Source organism: Castor canadensis, chromosome 4 (genome assembly GCF_047511655.1).
Source record: "Castor canadensis chromosome 4, mCasCan1.hap1v2, whole genome shotgun sequence".
Classification (NCBI taxonomy): domain Eukaryota; kingdom Metazoa; phylum Chordata; class Mammalia; order Rodentia; family Castoridae; genus Castor; species Castor canadensis.
In genome coordinates this window covers 82153807-82167525 of record NC_133389.1, presented here as the reverse complement: position 1 = coordinate 82167525, position 13719 = coordinate 82153807, and the positions used below count along the sequence as shown (strand labels likewise).

The following is a 13719-nucleotide window of genomic DNA, read 5'->3' as shown; positions in this document are numbered from 1 at the left end:
TTGAATACAGGAATCTGGTATTCCAGCCTACAAAGACTTCCTCTGCCACACCAGCATGCCTTCATTACAAATCTTCTCATGCTCATTTTGATTCCCCAACTGCTGACAATTCTAGGAGAGAAAGGCATGGTGTCTGCAAAAGTCTCCTCAAATTCAAAACATTCCATCTCCACCTCCACAGCCGCCTTCTTGCCAAAATAAGCCAGGAAGGTTTTTGGAGTGCCTGGATTCCAGCAGGAGTTGTGCTAGTCTGAGAAGAAAAACTTAGGGGAAAAAAAAAAAAAGAAATAGTCCCAAATGTTGACTTGTTTAAACTTTTTCACAAACTTTACAACACAAGGAAACCAACAGAGACAGCCAGTAATGAAGCAATCCGCTGATACTGCTAATATTCCAGCCAGGAGAAATGATAACCCTGTTCATGGAGTAAAGGCTCATTCAAATATGGCGGAGGAGAGAGGGTGTACTTCTTCTGTCTCCTTCCAGTCTGCGTTCTAAAAGCTCAGCAGGAATTTAAACAAATAGCACGGAGCAATGGTGAATCCAATCATATTCAAAGAAAAAACCCCTTTCAGACTTCTGTGAGTTTCGCTTTTTGAAAATGCTGCCAGTTTGGGTTTTGCCCGTCCCCCCCTCATCTGGCGAGCTTATTTGAGGAAAACAAAATTAGCATTAAATTGTTCTAATATTTTTTCTGGGCATTTTTTTTCTCTAGGTCAAGAAGAAAGTGCTGCTCTTCTCATACTAATGAATGCCAGGGGATGAGAAAGAAGGAGGAAGGAGGGTAATAATGGGGAACGGATCATAAAAAGTAAAAAAAGAAAGACTTGGGGGTGTAGCTCAGTGGTAGAGTGTACGCTTAGCGTGTGCAAGTCCCCGGGGGTTCTATGCCCAGCACCAATAAACAAATAGATTAATAAATAAGGGAAGATCAATTTTGCGTAACGGATGAAATGAAAAGGGATGTCGTGGTCCAGTCGCATCTCCACAGGAAGGTGGAATTGAGTCTGGAGTCTTTGGTACCCTCGTGTTCCACGTTAGGAAGAGGGGCTGAAGGGACGGGCGCTCCCGTCACCCTCAACCGCGCTCTTTATTTAATTGTACTAACAGCTCGCTGAAACTCATGGGGGTGGGGAGCTCAGTGCTCTGGCCTTGGACAAGTTCCTTAAGCCTCCGTCTTCTCACCTATGAAAAGGGAAAAAGAAACCCAACTTGACAAAGGTGTGAGGGTTAAGTAATACAAAGGAAATAGAACGTGTCTTCTGGCACACAGGCAAGTGTTCTGCAAGTTAGGAAGATACATAAAAGTTCCCTCACTCTCTGGGTGCGTCCTGAGCCTTGGAGAGGTTGGTGTGGCCTGTGGGGTTGGGAGGGCACATCAGCCAGCTGTCCTCAGGCTTCTCCAAGTTGGGCTGTGCGCGGCTGGAGGGCCCAAGGCTCCTCGTGTCTGCTTCAACAAGTTCGCTCACACACAGCCCCATCCACACTTTGGCCTGAAAAATCAGTAAGGGTTTTTCTTCCTTCTCCCTCTGTTGTTGGGTTCTGATTACTTCCATCTGGCTGCAGCAGCTCCAGTGGAGTCTCTCGAAAAAACAAAACAAAAACCCTCGCTACAAAACATATGCACCAAGCCTGGAAGGCTGCGTCGCTTCTCGCCAACATGCGCTCAGATGGCGACGTGCGCTAGCCGCGGCTGGGGGGCGTAGCAGGACCCCCTCCCTGTCCCCCGCACCTGCGCTAGCTGCCCCGGGAGAGGGTCCGCGTGGACCCAGCCCCACCTCCCTTCCCTAGGGTCCCAGGCTTCCGCCCCGGCGTCCGGAGGAGTAAGCGCCCTGGGAACAGCGACCCGGGCATCTCCCGGCCAAGGGAGAGAGGGGTGGGGAGGGCCGGGGGATTTCAGAGATTGAAAACAGAGCAATCTCAGCGCTTTAGCTCCGGAGCTCATCTGACTTGAGTTAACAACACCCCCCCAACCCCCCATCTCGGCGCCTTAAAAAAAGTGTTGGAGACTGGAGCGTTCTCGCGTCCACCGATCGCTTTCCTGGAGGGGATACGGTGTGTGTGTGTGTGGGGGGGCAGAGTAGAGTTCGCAGGCGCTCCCTTCTCGTCTCCTCCGGGTGGCGTCCGGGTCGTCCCCACTCCCCGCCCCACCAGTCCCCAGGGGCGGGGTGTGCGCGGCGGGGGTGGGCCGGCGGGGGCGCGGCGCCAGGGAGTTCTGCAGCCGAGCGCGCGGGGGCGCTGCGCCGCCCGGGTGGCGCTGATGGATTGCAGGAGTGCCGGCGCTCGCCAGCCGAGGCAGCACAGCTCCGCGGACTTTTTTTCAAACTCCCATCAATGAGACTTCGAGGAGGAGCGGGAGGCGGTGGTGGCGGCTGCGATCGAGGAGGAGCGGGAGGAGCCCGGGAAAGGAGCGCGGGTCGCGCGGAGCGCCGGAGCCTCGGGGAGCTGCCTGCTCCGCGTTGGTAACCGCTGCCCGGCTCCGCCCGCCTCGGTCCCCTCCCCTGCCCTGCCCGCCCCGGCCCGCCCCGCCCCGGCCGGCTAGAGCCCCGGCACACGGCAGCCCGCGGCGGGTCGCCGCGCCAGCCAAGTTGGGATGGGGGCCTGCAACTACTGCCCGGCGCCCGAGAGGCCACCTGCGTGCTAGAGACAAACTTTTGTGTCCTCGGTAAAGTTGCCTTGGCCTTCTTTTGCTTGCTTGTGGTTGCGAAGCGCATTCTGTCCTGGCCGAGCCCAGGCCGATTGGGATGCTGCGCTGTCTTTGGAGGGTCGCTTGGCCGGATACCAGCGCCACGGCGCGGGATCGTGACACTGGGCTTAGTTAGGAGGCCTGGAGGCTAGAGGGAGCGATCCCCTCTTCTGTCTCTGACCCTGCGGGGCGAGAACCTAAGGGGGCTCTTGGGGGCTAGGAACTCGTGGCCGGGGGTCGATTTTGCACATCTGTCCCTACCTGGGGGAAAACGCCTCTCTTCTTGGGGGTACTCTGCCAGGCCGGCCTTCACCAGAGCTGGGGGCTGTTTTTGTGAAGGATGGGGGCTGGGATCGGAGGCTGGGATGCCCCGAAGCTCCTGTAGGCGGGCAGAAGCAGCGTGTGTGCGGGAGTGTGCAGTGTGCCGAGGGACTGTAGCCAGCCACCTCTGAACTTCTAACTTCACTTCGTGCTGCACGTCCTGGAGCCCTGCCTTTCTTTCTTCCTCACTCCTTCCCCTTGCCGGGCCCTGTCGCCCCCTCCCCCTCACGGGGCTTTCCTCTTCGGGGCTCTCGGCCTCCTTTCTGGCCTTTTTCTGTGTCCTCTCCTGTCCTCGGCCCCGAGATCCGCTTGACTTCCCAAAGAGCTCCGCACATAATCTTTTGCCGGGTACCGGTCGCCCTACGCCTCACTTTCATCCCGGTGCCCCACTCCTCTTCTCTCCCCCCCACCCCGACAATCTCTCAACAAGTATATTTGCTGAGGAATTTGAAAAATCCACTGCAACTTGATCTGTGTGTGATGGATGGGGAGAGGCGCGGAGAGAGTTGGGCGCCAATCCTATTAAGGGTTTAGAGAGGGGAGCGTTTTCCCCGGACGGGGGCGGGTGGGGGGGTATGGGGTGGGGTGGGGGAAGGGAGCCGTGTGCTTGCGTGTGTGAGTGTGAGCACTCCCGCCGCGCCGGGGAGCTGGAAGTCCACCCAACTCGGAGTCTTTTCAGCCCGGCAGTAATTGCTGTCATTTCCTAGGAAACGCGACTTTTATAGTACGGGGAGCTGAGGATGGAGCCCGCCTGCTTCACCCTTGGTGACCGGCCACAGAGCGCTCATGGTCCTTGGGTATCCCCTAGGGTGCCTCACCTCTCTGCCCGCTCTTTTGTGTAATTGTTGTGTGGCTCCCAGAGTTGATCCCAGCGGGAAAAGCAGATCTGTTCCTAGGCTCAGGTCCCGCGCCCTGGGGGTGTTTTACGCTCTCCCCTCTGTCCTCAGCCGGGGCATCACCCTCGGTGTGCGGCCTCTGACGCGGGCTTTGCAGCTCAGTGGCCGCTGCACTGTCCTGGGCCCCCGCCCACCGCCCTAGCCGGGCGTGTGAAGGTTTAATCCCAACAGCTTCAGATAAAGGGAGCAGTTGTAAAACGCTCATATGCTGTTTGCAGACGAGGCTCTGGGGGATGTTGGAGAATTTGAAAGTAAACGTTTCCCTCGCAAGCGGCATAAAATAGTGTTTAAACAAATATTGTATTGGCATGCTCAGGGGGCTTGGTGCCAAAAAGTAAAGTAAATAAACTGTGAAATCCAAAATATACAGCGGGGGATAGCGTGGAATAGGCGGGCTTGTCACAGTCTCTCTGATGCGATCTGTTTGTTCTAGCCACCTCCTCTCCAGCACCCTCCCCACCTATTTCCTAACCGTGGTTGCCAGTTTTCCTTGCTGAGCAGGCTTCTGTGTGTCTGGGGGCAGACGCCTCCTGGCCTGGGAGCGGCTCTGCAGTTGCTCAGTCTGGGGGGAAATTCGTTGAGTGGCTACCTGGGCTCATCTCCCATCTCCCTAGGGTAGGGAGAGGCCAGGTGCCCTGGCTTTGCCTACAAGGTTGGGTTTTTGAGGCTCCTTAGACTTCTCCAGTTTCTGGTCTGTCCTAGGGCAGCAATTCTAGAATGCAGAATCTAGGCTCCAAAGGTATCCCCTCTCCCCAAGGGTCCTCCCTCCTTGCCTCTCTCTCTTTCTTCATCTCTCTTGTTTTTATTTTTCTAGACTTGCTGCTTCTCTTCTGAGGGTTCCAGGAGTTGTAGAAATTCTCTCTCCAGGATTCACATTCTACTCAAACCCAGCCAGATGGAAAGTTGTCACTTGTCTGATGAGCTTTAAAGTTAATTATATTTTGGAAGATTTAGGGCGGTTTTGTATTTCCCCTCTGCTTTGAGAAGTATACCGATTTCATGAGGTTGTTCCCTGACTCTAGGGGGATTTAAAGTAATTCAGGGAAGAGCCTGCATTTGGAGGAGTCCACCTGCCCAGGAGGTAACCCCCTGCTGAACCTGCCTCACCTTGGTCTGGTGTCTGAGTGAGAGTGTTCTGTTTGCAGAGTCAGATAGTGAGAATGAGGATGGCAGGGAGAAAGCTCTCCCAGGCTCACCCAGAAACAAGGTGGGATTGTTAAGCTTGCTTTTATCCTCCGTGGGAATGGATGTGACAGGAGTTTGCAAGGGCTCAGATTCACTGAATGGGACTTACTCTCAGGCTGCTTCCAGCCTTGGAGGGAGCTCTTGTCTCAGTGGCCCACCTTTTGGAGTTGGTCAAGCTCCTCCACTCACTCAGTGTTTCATCCCTCTGGGGGGAGCATCCAACAAAGAGGAAATCCTTTGAATTGCCTGGTCAGAAGAGGGGGCCACGGGGTTGCCGGTCAGCAGCTCATTGCCTAGCTGCGAGGGTCTTGGGGGCTATGTACTGTAGCTGGCTTGTTTGCACTGCAGACTGAAAAATACACAAATACTTCACGCTTTTTGTACTCCCACAAGTGCCCTGTACACAGTGCAGGGCCCGGGGCTGGATTAGCAAACTAGATTCTGCAGGCAGGCAGACAAAATTGGATATTTGCCTAATAAACACCCTTCTTCCATCAGGGCCCCCCTTAGCCGCCTTTGGGGAAAGGTTCAGTACCCAGATGCAATTCCCTTTAAATGAGACCAGGAGGTTGTCGTGTGCACTGTGAAAACTGGTTGTGACCCTCTCACACCCAGCTCGCTTGTTAAAGCTCAAAACCAGAGTTCTACATCCTTGTGTCTGGTCTGGGCAGCTGGCCTTTACTGGGAAGGAGGGTGCATCAGGCTGCATTTCAAGTGGCTGGGGCTCTCAGGAGGTGGAGCCAGTCAGCCCTTTCTTTAGACTGGAGGAAGGGGGGGTCTACCTGTGCCAGGGCCTGTTTCCTGGTGCAAGGAAGTGCCGCCTGGCCAGGTGGACCTGCCTGGGACAGCTGCAACTGTTCCTGCTGGGCCAGGGCCCTTTGAAAAGCAGCCCTGGGGAACCATTTTCCTCCTTTCTTCTTTTCAGTTAGTGTCAGAGGCATGGACAAATGAAGCACATGAAGAATGCCAAAGAGAGAAACTATTTTCAGATTCCAGAAAATTCGAACAGGCAGAATACAAGAAGCCAGAATGCCCTGCAATTTCTGTGCTCAATGCTCTTTCACTTTTAAGGAACTTGGGTGCGGGGGCTACTCTATAATTGTTTCCTAAGGCTTATTTAAAAAGCCAACGAGAAAGGGTCATCAGTACTGACTTTTGATAGTATCCTTTTGTGAAGAGTGACACTTTTGTGGTTTTCAAATAAACGCATTAACACCAGATTCAATATTGATAATTTCCTCTAAAATTAATCTGAGGTTTTGCTGAGGAATATCAAGGATTTTAAAAAGCAAAGCTTTGGTTTTTAGATTATGAGGGTGACAAAGGTGTTCTTCGTGCATAATGGTATTTAAAATCTTGGGACATTTTTTACATGTGTGATGTTTTGTTTTCTCCTAATTCTTTCATCAATAAAAGAATCTTTAATAGTCCAGTTTAGTTTTCTTTTCTGGTGTCTTTAAAAACAGCTTGTTTAAGATGTTACCAAAGAGTACATAGTAAGCTATGTTTGTGGGGTTTAAATGGAACAAGTTAATATGGTTTTGTGTGTGTGCACATGTGTGTTAAAAAAAAAGATAGGTTCTTGGGAGGTATGTTTTAACTGAGTGCCAGGTTTCAGCATTAGCATAAGAAAACCAGTTTTAGTGCTTTTACTATTGTCTTGAATGAGTTGCAGCAAAATCGAGGCTGGCCGGAGGGGCGATGGCCCATCAAGATTCTTCTGCAGCCCCAGCTTCTCATCTGCGGAAATCTGTGATCGGATATCACTTTTATCTCGCTTTTCCATTCTCCTGCCTTTTTCACACGTTCACTTTTGTCAAGGTTTATTGATTATGTTTTCTTCTCTGCAAATCTGTGGAAAATTTAATGAGCCAAAAACAGCAGCGAAATAAAGGGGACTTTTTATTCATTAGCATTGATTTCCCTCCTCGGGTGGGCAAGGGCCCCAGGCCTAAAGCGAGGGAGCTGGGGGAGGAGGGAGTTTGGCTCTGCTGCAGGCCCAGGCCGGCGTCCCCAGGCCTGTGGCTTCCCGGGCAGACCAGAATAGGGTCTCCAGTCCCAAGGAATCATGGATAACTGCTCTTGGAGAGCCTGTGTCCAGCCAACCCTGCTGCAGACCCCAGCCTTGTCCTCCAGTGTCCTGGCTGGTAGGCTTGCATGGGTGGTGGGGATATTTTGTCTGTCCCAGCCTTACAAACCAAGTGTCGGGCCTTCTCAGGGACACAGTTAAGTATATCTCCCTGCCTCCAGACCCGGCTTTCAACCCTGCAATTAGGCAAAGCCCCGGTGTGATTAGGCGTTGCTGACTCGGCGGGGCTGGAAGCCGGTTCCTCCTATGGAACTGGTGAACTCTTGCTCTTTCACAGGCTTGCTGGGCAGCCTGGGGTACACTGCACTTGTGCAGCTGTCCTCCTTTTTCTCTCTCTCTCCAGTCCCCTGTCCTTTCTTTTCTCTGTCAACCCTGCCGCTCTCCCCTCTCTGGGTCTTTCTCCTCTCTCCTTTCTTCCCCTCCCCATTCTTTCTTTTCTCCCCCTCCGTCTTCCCGCTCCTCTTTGTCTGTCCTCTCTCGCGCTGCCTCCGCCGCCCCCACCCCCGTCCTCCCTTTTGCCGCCGTGTCCCGCCCCGCGGAGGGCTTGCCTACCGGGCTGCGGGGAGGCCGCGTGTCCGGGCGGCGCCACCCGCGCCGCGTCGGGGAACATTCCGTGCCCCGAGTGCCCGGGTCCCTCCCACCTGCGCGCCCGCCTGCTTTGCGGCGCGCGAACAATGGCCACATTGTTGCGGCGGGTGGCGGGTGGCGGGAGGCCGGACCCTGCTCGTGGCGAGTCGGGAAGATGGCCAGCGGGCCATATCCCCTGGGGCGGGCCTGGTCTGGATGGGATAGGATGGGATAGGATGGGATGGGATAGGATGGGATGGGATGGGGCGCGCCGGGCTCGCTCCCACCTGGAGAGGTGCTTGGAGCGCCATTCGCCTCCTGCTCCTCTTTGGCTCACCTTCCTCCCGCTTCCCTGGTGGTGTGTGTGTGGGGGTCAAGTTTAGTTTATAGTTGAGATCGAATGAGAGAGAGAGAGAGAGAGAGAGAGAGAGAGAGAGAGAGAGAGAGAGAGAGTCCGTTACCAAACTTTTGATGGAGTCTGAAACTTTTCTTTAAGGCATCTGCAGACTGAAGCCAGGAAGGCCTCTTTCTGCCCTGTCCCCTCTCCAAAGACCGGGAAGGAAGGGTGCTCTTCCGCTCCATTCCTCTCGAACTGTAGATCTTTGACTGCTTAGGAAAGAATGCCTAAAAAGAGCATCGTCCCGCGTCCACGATCGTCCCCTTTGAGCCGATGCTTAGCGCGTGTCTTTGTGCGCTGGACAATGCAATAAGTCAGCCCGACTTGGAGCCACATTTATAAGGCACTGTAAGGGCCGCTCAAGTACACTTGTGCTAAGTTGAATTGATTGAAATTTAATGGCGGTTAGTGGCGATGAATGGTAATGATTTTCCAGCGTATCTCTGGCACACTTGACATTAATAACTCGAGTGTGTGTGTACGCGGGTTGAGAGCTCGCCACACACGTGAGGCGGCGACATTATTCATTTTTTGAGATGCCAGACCTTCCTCTCTTCAAATCTTTTTCCTTCTGACCATAATTCAGTTGTTCCGATGACTTAAAAAAAGGAAAAAGGAAAGAAAAATCTTTCCTTACTGAGCATGTACATCATGTCAACATAATTTTGAGCTCATGATTTTTTTCAATTCCTGTATAAATCAGCTTCTAATATACAGAATGTGATGAATTTGTTTTAGATGTCATCATGAATTAATGTTATGCAAATAGAAGCTTTGCAGGTGAAATGATTTACTTAATAATTTCAACTTCTAATATTTAAGCTCATTCATTACGTTGGGAGTTAAAAAAAAGTCCATATTTTTAAACCGGAGATGGGGAGATTAAGTATGTAAATATTTGCAAGGTAGGCAAAGCCTGATGACCAGAAAATAGCGCTTAATTTGTTGATTCTTTTCTATGAGAATCAGAATCTACAGTTCAACAAGCAGTGTCCTAAGAAGGTGGTGATAAACTCACCAAGCTTTGTGTGTGCGTGTATGTATGTGCGTGTGTATGGATAGATACGTTTATGTAATTGCATCATGCCCATCGAGGTGCCATGTCCTTTGTGTCAGCCAACTCCATGTGGGAGCTAAGGAAGTCTTCCCTTCCAACTGATCTTGAAGGATAAGTGTGACTGTGGAGGTAGAAGGAGCAGGGTAATGGAGCTTTGATCCACCCCCCTGCAAAAAAAAGTTTAAGCGTTTGCTTATAAAGGTGGCAGTGGTATGGAAAGTAGGGTTGGAGGACTACCAGGGTAACTGCTAGGAAGACTTTCTTACATAGAGCACCTGTGCCATCTGTTTTCTTCTGGGACAAGTGGAGGAAGAACGATAGTCACAATGTACTATAAGGAGAAATTAGCTGGAACCTCTTAGATTGCCCTTGGGGAAAGCAAGACCCAACCACTCAGCTGCTGGGTGACCCTGTGCAAGTTGCTCTGCTGCTCTGTGGAAGGAAGGTCTTGGCAGCTAGCTGTGATCTCTCAGGTTCTCCCAGATTCAGAACCCTAGGAATTAGCATATCCTGTATCCTGGACCACTCTCTCCTAGAGTCAGAGGGCAGCATGCCAAAAGGGTCGAGTATGGAGAAAGTGTAGGGTCTTTGGCATGGGATTCGCCCCTGCCTTTCCCTGCAGGTCTCTCTTCCCAGGCAACTTCAGTTTCAGGGCATCTCCAGATGTGAGCACAGGATGTGTGTGACTGGTGGTGGATGTGGGGACATTGTCCGGGTTGGGGAAACATTGGCCTGTGATGGCCTTGCCAAACTCTTCTGGCAGCAGAAGACAGGTTAGGAAGGGCTGTCACATAAATATGTCTCAGATCTCTAAAGGTAAAGTTTTGACTTTACTTCTCAAAAAGATTGAGGTCATGATGGTCTGCAGACAGGTGAAGGCACATCTCTCAGACATTTCTGCAGACAGAAGTTGGTTGTGCTATTGTTGTGATACATTGTGTGTGTCCAGGCAGAGACAAGGATATTTGGGGCTGGGACTTGCCATCTGTGAGATCAAGGTGAGGGGATGACTCTGGTGTTCATTCATGGCAAGGGAGTTGTTTTGCCTTATTTATGTCAAGGAAAAGGAAATTGGCAGGTGTGTGGCCAGGACTTCTCAGATATGCATATGAATACTAGAACAGAATAGGAGGGTTTGCATCGCAATTCAGATGCATTTGTCTACAGAAGATGGAGTATATATAGACATAATATAGTATATTACACACACAATATAGTTTGTAGATTACTCTTCCTCCTAATAAGCATGAATGAGGGATGTTTGATATGCATATTTATGCAGACATACATTTATATCAGTAAAACTTAAAACATCAGCTTTCTTTATGAGTTAGATTTTTTTCCTTATTCAAGAGGTACCCAGCTGGGTGCCAGTGGTTCACACCCATAATCCTAGCTACTTAGGAGGCTGAGATTGGGAAGATTGAGTTTCAAGACCAGCCTGGGCAAGTAGTTTGAGAGAACCCATCTCTAAAATAACCAGAGTAAAAGGGACTGGAGCTGTGGCTCAAGTGGTAGAGTGCCTGCTTTGCAAGTATGAAACCCTGAGTTCAAATCCCATTCCCCCTCCCCCCAAAAAAGTACTCATGCAAAAAAAGAGAAGTGGCTGAAAAGAATACGGTCAGAAATGAATAAATAGTGGAAGATCTGAGGATAAGACCTTGCAGGTCATCTCTGCTTAGTCTTTAAAATAGTACAGAGAACTGGATTCCAGGCAAAGAAGAGGAAGTTGGCAGATGCTTGGCCAGTATTTCTCATTCCTGGGTTCTCTCCTGGGACAGCGGCTGAGATTGGAAGATAGTTTAGGTGGTCATGGCTTTTACTAGCCCCTAGGAGAAGTGAAAGGGTGTGTTAAATGAACACTGTTTGTTTGCTGTGGGTTCTGTCCCAAGGGGCTCTGGGATGGCTCCTTGTCTTTTCTTGTATCCCCATGGTGGCTGCATGGCTTAAGTGACTGGCAGTTGGACCAGTCTGGTGTTTTAACAGTCTAAACAGGTCTTTTGAAAATTTGAGCCATACTTTAAGGACCTACCTGTGGACATCTTTGTGGCCCTCAAGAAGAATTAGAATGGCATAGAGTGTGCAGGAGAGGAGCTGGTGCGGGCTGCTACACCCTCCTGTGATGTGACAGCATCAGACCTCAGAGCTGGAAGGAGCTTGCTGTGAGGGTGAACAGACCAGCCCTGCAAAGGGGGCTCAGTGTAGGTTGACACTCATCCCTACATACCCACTCACTTCTGGGCCCCCCCAAACTGAAGATTCTTCCAACATCTTTAGCTACTTGGGGGATGAGAAGCCTGGACCACCTCTGTTTTCCTGATCTCTGCCTCCCAAGTCCTTATGGTTCCAGGTCCATAATTCAGTGGCACAAGCTAGTTGCTGATACAGGTGGGTTTCCTGCCATGCTTTCTCTAGTGTCCTGGCCTCCCTTGGACGTTGACACCCTTGCCCAAGGCCCAGGGACATGTAGCATCCACCCTCTAGATTGCTGTGTCAGCAGGAAATCAAAGTGGGCATGAACACCAAGGGCAGCTTGGTCTGCCGTCCATGGAGCATTCTGCTAATGGAGGGATAGGATTTATAAGCTTGGTCTTCACATAGAAAGGCCTGGTTTGTGCTTAGCATGGGAGAAGCTCTAAGTTCAGTCCCTAGCACTGAAAAAGGGTGTGTGTGTGATGGATAGGTCCTGGTTTTAATTCCAGCCCTGTGTGGCAGGTCATTTAACCTCTCTGAGCCTAAATGTCCTCAATTATAAGACAGGGAGAGCCTCTTGTGAAAGGCTGTGGGCACAAGTAGATGAGATGACTCCTGATGAGTGCCTGGAGCTAACTAAATATTGTCATCCTCACCTTTCCCTTAAAAGGCCCAGGGACCAAGAGAAGAACAAAGTCTTCTCTTAGCCCCACCCCGTCTTAGCAGGGTGTGTGGCCACACTTTCAGAGTTGGTGAAGATCATACGTACTACTGTCTGTGGCTTGGGACTCTGCACGCATACATGCTGTCCACATGAGGCTGGAAGCCTGAAGCCAAGGTCCCCACCTTGGCACTGCCATCCCTGGGCCTGACAGATTGGAGCCCCCGGGCACCCCCTCAGCTCCTCGGAAGCTTGGATGAGGGGCCATCTTGAGCAGATTCCCAGACAGGGGCCTGAGAAATTCAGACTACTTCTTTGAAGAAGATGGGCTCAGCCTGCAGGCATGTGCTCTGTGCGGCCCGATGACATTGTCCCCCAGTTCTTCACTCAGTGTGTGCCTGCCTGTCTTTCTCCCCTTCCGGTCTCTTTTCTCTGTGTTCCCTCTGCCTTTCCTGGTTGTCTGGCCTCATGGGGTGGGCAGAGGTATTCAAATCTCAGCATCCTGTCTTGTAGGCACACCTCGGCAGGCAGGTGTGCGTTGTGCCCCGCACGCTGTCTGCTGTGGGACAGACTCCTTACTCACAGAAGAGAAGGGGTGAGGGAATGAGTCACTGGGGCCCAGCCTGGCCCTGCTCTGCCCTGCCCTTCCTGGGGGCTCCATAAGGGCTGCAGGCATCCTGTCCTCCAGTGCACAGCTTCTCTCGGGTATCAGCCTGCCAGCCTAGAGCAGGGGTCCAACAGTTGCCTTCTAGGCGTATGCTAGTGTCAGACGAGGCTCTGAATGGGAGCCCCAGCATGGCCCTCTGCAGGGCCAGGGTCCTGGGAATGGTGGCTTTTCCTGTCACTACAGTCCTGTTGGCCTGTGGATACTGGAGGTCTTAAATGCTTGTGGTTTCCATGATCACCAGGGGCAGTCTTCGGGGGCTTTGTGATTTGTACCATTCTGACCTGGAGACTTTTTTTTTCCCTTGGGTACAGGGGATTGAACCCAAGGCTTTGAGCATGCTAGACAAGTGCTCTACCCCTTAAGCCACACCTCCAGCCCTGGAGACTGTTAATGTTACAAGTGCACAGAAGCAAGAATTTACAGAACGCATAAAAGTAGAAAACATCTGACACACCGAAATCATGACACGGGGTTGAGGCCTCCATCCACTCTGCGCTTGATTCAAAGCGGGGGGCCGATGGGAGGGCTGGGCTGCTCTGAAGAGCAGTTACCCTCGTGTCCACATTTATGGAGTGGCTTTGCTTGACCCGGACCCCCAAAGACAGATCAACGATTTTCCCTGGCACTGGGGCCCCACAGGCAGGAAAGTGGAATATGGGCTGGTGGCATTTCCATCTCCTCCAGGTCTCTGGTGTGTAAGACCTGGTGGCTGTCCCATCCTGCAGGTGCAGTCTCCAGCCCTAGGCTCATGCTTTCCCAAGAGCAGCTGAGCCCTGGGAAGAGAAAAAGGCAACTAGCAGACTCCATTCTTCCTCCATCCACCCATCATCCGGCCTGAATGGCCCATTTTAAGAAAGTCGTGGAAAAGAGGGGAGCCTAGCCCTCTGAATGGGACAGATGCCTGCCTCCAAATTCTCACCTCTGTGTTGTTCTCCATATAACCCTCTCCAGTTGGCTCCTGAGTGCTGCCCAGGAACAGCTGGTCTGCCATGAGCAAGGG

At 51.8% G+C, this 13719-nt stretch overlaps 1 protein-coding gene across 1 annotated transcript in view; it reads left to right on the top strand.

Annotated features, from left to right (window-relative positions):
• Positions 1–2514: 2514 nt before the first annotated feature.
• Gli2 (GLI family zinc finger 2) overlaps positions 2515–13719 on the top strand; it is a 218606-nt gene continuing 207401 nt past the window's right edge. The window contains exon 1 of the mRNA XM_020175357.2: positions 2515–2665. The gene's annotated coding sequence lies outside the window, so the exon portion shown is untranslated. The remainder of the gene's footprint in view (positions 2666–13719) is intronic.